At 42.6% G+C, this 6,547-nt stretch overlaps 1 long non-coding RNA gene across 1 annotated transcript; it reads left to right on the top strand.

Annotated features, from left to right (window-relative positions):
* Positions 1-4,684: 4,684 nt before the first annotated feature.
* On the top strand, positions 4,685-6,346 carry LOC141126821 (uncharacterized). The gene is made up of 2 exons (XR_012241451.1): positions 4,685-4,891; positions 5,477-6,346. It is a non-coding gene; the product is annotated as an uncharacterized lncRNA (long non-coding RNA).
* The last annotated feature ends 201 nt before the right edge of the window (positions 6,347-6,547 follow it).

The following is a 6,547-nucleotide window of genomic DNA, read 5'->3' as shown; positions in this document are numbered from 1 at the left end:
CCCTGGGAAAGCCGCCTGAACTCTCATTATGCGCTGTCTGGCGTCGCACACAACTTGGACATTGATGGAGTGGTATTGCTTGCGATTCATTGATGGAGTGGTATTGCTTGCGATTCCGATAGCCTGCTTCACTTATCTTGGGGGCCCTGATTGCCACGTGTGTACAATCAATGGCCCCCATGATTTGTGGCGTTTGTGGATGGTGGTAGAAAGCCACCTTCATGTCATTCCACTCATCTTCATTTTGTGGCCAGTGAATAAATTGTGGTACAAGGTCAAGAATGGCATCTATGACCTGCATAAACACCCTGCACACCGTGGGTTGGCTTAGACCCATAATACCTCCAGAAGTGGCTTGCACAAAGTCGCAAACAACCTGACCATGCCTGGCACAGCATGATTGCGGTCTGTAGATGGTGACATTTTATGCTGTATGAGCTGATAGAGGTGCATAATTGCTTCTCGCCCTAACCAAAACTTGCTACGGATATCAGAGTCCTGCATGCTTTGAAAATATGCCCGTGGGGCAAAATGCAGTGGCTGGCGAAAGTGAGCCACAGGTGCATCAACTTCCTGCTCGGCTTCCTCACAAAAGGCACCAACCAGTACTGCCGCTGCCAACATAACTTTATCCTCCACCTCTGCCATTTTGTGATCAGAGGGTCTCACTGTAGGGTTGCCACCTCATCCCTTTAAACCCAAAAACATCTTAATTACACAGCTTCTGAAGCTGATTAAGGTGGTAATTAAACTCACTTTTTGCCTTATCTGCATTAAATTAGTCTTCAGAACCTGTAATTCATATGTGTTCGGGTTTAAAGGGATGAGGTGGCAACCTTATCTCACTGGCGAACATGCGCACATAAGTACGCGATTGCGAATTAGCATACGCGCGATGATATGCTATATATAGACCACATTGCACTGTGGCTGTGTGGGTTGTGTGCTGTTGCTCTTTGCGATATTTGGTAAGCCATTTCTACAAGATTGTAATAACATATTTTGCTAATAATGCACTGCTACTTGTTGATGGTACCAGTAACCAACTTTGGACTCTTGTATATTTCAAAAAGCTTTTTAGTACTTTAGGTTAGTATGAAGTTCTAGTTCTCTATGTTCATTATTTGATCATTTATCAGTGGTATATTTCTGCTCTAATTGTACTGATCAAGGTAGCTTAGTGGTTTGAGCTCCTGTTTAGTAACACTTAGCAATCGCTCATTTGATGGGTTCAAATCCCAAATAGGTCAACACCTGGCTGAAGTAACAATGGCAAATTATGCATTTGTAAATGTGCCTTTGGAACGTTAGACAGGTGGTGGCTTAGATATGTTTTGGATTGGAACTCATTTCCTTGTGTTTTTGGAGATAGGAGTTCTGATTACTAAGTACCTAGTATAGTGTTTCTCAACTCGGCACCATAACAGGTCATGTTTTCAGGCTTGCCATTATTTTGCACAGGTGATGTGATCACCTTTTGTAATTAACACAGCTGTTTCATCTGAGAGAAATCGTGAAGACATGACGTGACCTTGAGGACTGGAGTTAATAAACACTAAACTAGTGTAAATAGCTCTACCTTCAATATATATCATTACCATAATTAAACAATAAACAGATTTACATAGAACTCAATATTAGAAGATACCAGTTGAACGTATAATTATATTTGATATGTAATTGAGTTCTAAATGTAAATATTTAATGTTTAACACTGCAGAATAGCAGACATTACTGTGTAATACTCCCGATGAAATGTCTTTGTTGGCTGAACATGATAACAAAACAATAATATGAATGACATTATAAATAACCACTACAGCATAGTTATAAAACTTCTACTATTTATCTGTCACACATAAATGTACAACCACGCTATTTCACAATCATGCATTGCTTCCCTAATTGGGATATATATTGGCCATTTGTTATTTTTTTTTTATAAATCTCTTTATTCATTTTTCAATTAAAAAACATTCTACAACTTACATTTCTCTTCTTTTTTCCCCCTTCCTTTCCCAATCCTCAGTTTATCCGCTCTCACAGGAGCTACCATATACTTTTCATTAATAATCATTACATTGAGAAAAAACAATTAAACATAAAAACATTAATTCTTTCCCTTAAACCTTTAGGCTCTGTTTTCACTATTGCAACCCCAAAGTCACGCAATTTACAGTGATTTTTTTTTGTTGCGACATGCGACCGGTGAAAACCATGTGAGAACAAGTCGCGCCGAAGTCGGAACAAAGTAGCGCAAAAAAAAAATCTTGTTTTGAGTCACACCAATTAGAACAGGGGAACATTGAAATAGATGAGTTTTTTGACTTGTCATGCGACTTCACATGTGTCAAGTCGCACAACAACTCGCAGTAGTGGAAACTGAGCCTTAGGATAGAGGCCTATTCTCTATGTGAAGCTGTTTGCTGTCCCTTTTGCTGTTATTTTGTTTCAAAGTGTACCAATGTGATGACTGTATGGATCGGTTTATACTGTGCTTATCCACTTCCTTTTTATCATTTCTCAAAGTCATAATTTTAAGAATGTTGCCCCCGGACACTTGTCTCCCCAGATGCTATTACCACATACATAAAATCTAACAACTGTAAAGACACATCACCTACCCCTGCCTCTGTGATTTTTCATCTGTCTGTATGTAAGCACACATGTCCACCGCTACAAAAGGCGATTACACTTGGTAATAGGTTCTCCTTCAGTCAGGTTGCATTTTCCCATCTTTCACCATTTCTGATCCCAGCTACTTCCTCCTCCAGGTCATAATTTTTTTTGAAGCCACAGTTACAATGCTGTTCAACTACCACATGTCTGTCACCCTGATACTCCCACCAAAAGCTTGCACAACATGTCTGTTTACTTAAAGAAAGTTCCTCTTCCACCTTGAGGCTCCGTTCACACATATGCACATTGGATCTGTGTTTCCCCACATCAAATTTTCATTACAGGGGAGTGTGACTGGTCCTCAATGAAGCCGGGTCACACAGGTCCAGAGCAGATGCCGTCCAAGGCCACTTTCCTGCTTGTACCACCTGAAAGATGTCCAACTTTGATCCAACTGGAATCACTGCCTGTGATACGACTTGGCCTCCATAGGCCACAAGTTTACAAAATTGGAACAAAGTAGTGCAGGAACTACTTAGAGGTTGATGCGACTTGAAGTCGCACACATATGAACAGTACTCATTGGAAATCATGGGATGCAACTTGGGACTACGAAGTCACATGACAAGTTGGACCCCATGATTTCCAAAGACTAACATTCATATCTGTGCGATTTTAATTTGAAGCAACTTCAAAGTAGTCCCTGCACTAGTTTAGTCAGACTTTTAGCCGACTTGAGCTCCATAGACATCAAGAATACACAAGCAGTGATTGAAGTCACACAACTTTCAGGACGTGCAAGTGTGAAAGGGGCCTTTAAAAAAGGGAACGTGCATCTTTGGCGCCAAGTCAAGCCTCGAACCACACCTGATTTTAACATGAACCAGAGAACAGAACATGTACTGGACCCCATGGTGTTGGCCACGGCAATAGCAGAAAACTACATTCACACTTGTCATGCAACTACAAACATCAAAATTTACATGTCCAGTTGTTCAACATTAAGTATGGGCTCGGGCATGTTTTTTTTCGAACCCACGTGTCTGAACCCACCAGGAAGCTCACACTGCGTATAGCTAATCACAGGGAGTGAGACATTTCCCGATCCACGGCAGCACAGATCGGGAAACGTGTCACTGCCTGTGATTAGCGCTGTGCAGTGTGAGTTTCCTGGCGGGCTCAGGCACGTGGAGCTGCCAACACATCTGAGTCCATCTTTATTGAACATGTTTTTGAATGTTACCCATTTATATTTGTGCAAAATACAGTGGCAACATCTTCCATGTAGTTGATGCACTACTTATCACTGACTTTCATGCAAGTTGAGGGCCTTAGACTTCAAAGGAAACCTGCAGAAGTTAAATAAGTCTAAGTCTAACCTGAATGTCAGACAAACAAACAAACAGTTTGCCACAGGGCTGGACTGGGACAAATTTGGCCCTGGACTTCATCCAGACCGGCCCACTTTAATTCAATGAAATGTTGCCCCCCCCCCCTAAAAAAACAAAAAAAATCCCGCCCACCAAAAGGAGAGGGGGGGTTGAGGGAAAGGGGGCGAGTGTAAGAGAGGGGCATTTTTCAGGTGCTTTTGGGCTAAAAATAGTGTAAAGCACCTGAAAAACACCTCCCCTGCAGTCCCAGTGTGGCAGGTCATTAACAAAAGTCCTGCAAGCAGCATCCTTGGGGCGGTGGAGGAGCAGTGTATACACCGCTCTTGCCAATTGAAATGAATGGGCATTGCTGCCGAAGCGCCGCAACATGGGCGCATTTAACCCTTTTTTTTCTTCTGTCACTTATAATCATTATGTAGCAAGACTAAAGCATCTTCTTCTTGACCACTAACATACCTCTTTCTACACACAACTTATTTTGGGGAGTGTTTGCAAGTGTCCCATGTGCCATGTCAAACAGGAGGAAGGAAGATTGGAATGTTATTCTGTCCCAGTGCCTGATCCCTTAAACCAGTGCTCAAAAAATGGCAGCTCATCCCTACAACCTAAATTTTAGGCCCAAAAAATTCTTGACTTTTTTTTTTTTTTTTTTTAAGAACATCTGTCCCCTGGTGCAGCTGGAGCTGGCGAGGATTCTGCATCCAATTTTGGGGTAGGTGATATGACGTTACTAGGTGGACATGTCCAAATTTTTTTTTACACATCTTGTTTGGAAATGGTATATGTTCAATCTTTTTGGTCTTGGCAGGGACATTCAGGCACTCCACCAGCAAAGCCCTACATCATCTGCAGCAGCTTAAGCCGGGTTGCCTGAACGTCCGGTAAGAAATTCTACTTTTGTCAGAGAATTGGAGGAACATTTGTTTGCCTAACAATTACAGTCAGGTCCATAAATATCGGGACATCAAAGTGGGAGGCACATATACAAACTGTTGTAATTCCTACACCGTTTACCTGATTTGGATGTAAATACCCTCAAATTAAAGCACATCTTGTTCGTTTCACGTCGATGTCCCAATATTTATGGACCTGAGTGTACATTCCAGCTAGGCCATGATTTGTAAAGGCAAACTTGATGTGTGCCTCAAATTTTTGTGGGGTGAAGCATTGCTTAGTCAGGATTGTCGATTCTTTAGGTGCATTTCCAAGTATGGCACTTTGTCCAAATCACAAGAATGAGGCTAGCAGTGTGGGTCAAGATTAGAACTTTTTGACGTCCAAACTGTGCAGCCATTGTATTGCTTGTAGTAATGATATAACGGGAAGGCATTATCTTAAGTGGTCCGGGGCTGCCTACATGAGCAAGTGTGTGTGTTGGCAGTCCATCCACATGTCCTACTGTATTCTTGTAGTGTTTATGATGTGAGAAAAGATTTTGTGAGTAACTTCTATTTTTTTTCTTTTAGCCAGCATTGGATGCAGCTGAATCGGCAACCCCCCACCTTTATCACAACCCACATTTGAATCTGCTAGAAAGGCTTGTTTCCCAGATCGTTATTCAATGAGCAAAGGAGGCCTTCTGAAACAAGTGATTTAGTAAGGTTACTGGGGCTCACACAGCAATCTGTGCAGAGGTTGACTGGTAACCACTTCCAACAATTCCAAGTCCCCTTCCAATGGTGAACCCCTAAACCCTGCTCCCTCCTCCCACACATCTGCCCCTTCATCAGATTCCACACTCCCCCTTCAACCCCCCCCCTGCTGACCACCTTACCCAAAATTCTGGCCCTCTTCCCACCCCTCATGTACACCCCAGCAGGACCTTCCACAAAATTTTAAATCACCAGACCACCTTGCAAGTCCTTCCCCAGCCCACTTTGTCCAGGCCCCCCTCTCCTTCCCCCTATCAACAAGAGCTGACCCATGCCCTTCACTTCCTCCAAGCACACACCCACCAACAGAATCTCATCCAAGCCCAGTCCTACACCTTGCACAGAGCCACACACAGCAAAACGTCTAACACCCGCAATACACACTTCAGGCCTTCCAGACACAGCCCCAACCACAGACCCTGAGCCAACTCCCTCACTACCCCTTGACCATCCCCTTGACACAGCTCACCTTCCAAGCCACTCTCCCAACCCCTTCAACACAACCCTCACAAGTCCCTACCCTCTCCTCGGTCCCCTCACACCTGCCCCTTGAGCAGCAGCCACCACCTCCCCATTAAATGTATATATATTTTTTTCTTTGGCCTTACTGTTTTTGATTGATTTATATATTTTTGTGTTAATTTTGGCTCCATGTTTTTTAATAAATGTTCACATTTCAAAGAACTTGTTGTTGTTCTTTCTTGAGCAAATAGGCATGGGAAGTAATGTCCCTGGCTTGGTAACATCGACATTTATACATAAGGTGTTTTTATGATAGCAAACAAGGGCTTAAAATTAAACAAACTAGTCTCAATCCTCAAATAAAAAGGCAAACATAAAAGGTGACCTTTTGAAATACAAAGAACACAGTTGTCATCGAGCAGG

This window comes from Aquarana catesbeiana, linkage group LG01, assembly GCF_042186555.1.
Source record: "Aquarana catesbeiana isolate 2022-GZ linkage group LG01, ASM4218655v1, whole genome shotgun sequence".
NCBI lineage: Eukaryota > Metazoa > Chordata > Amphibia > Anura > Ranidae > Aquarana > Aquarana catesbeiana.
Note: the sequence above shows the minus strand (reverse complement) of the source record. Positions and strands in the feature narration are given on the sequence as shown.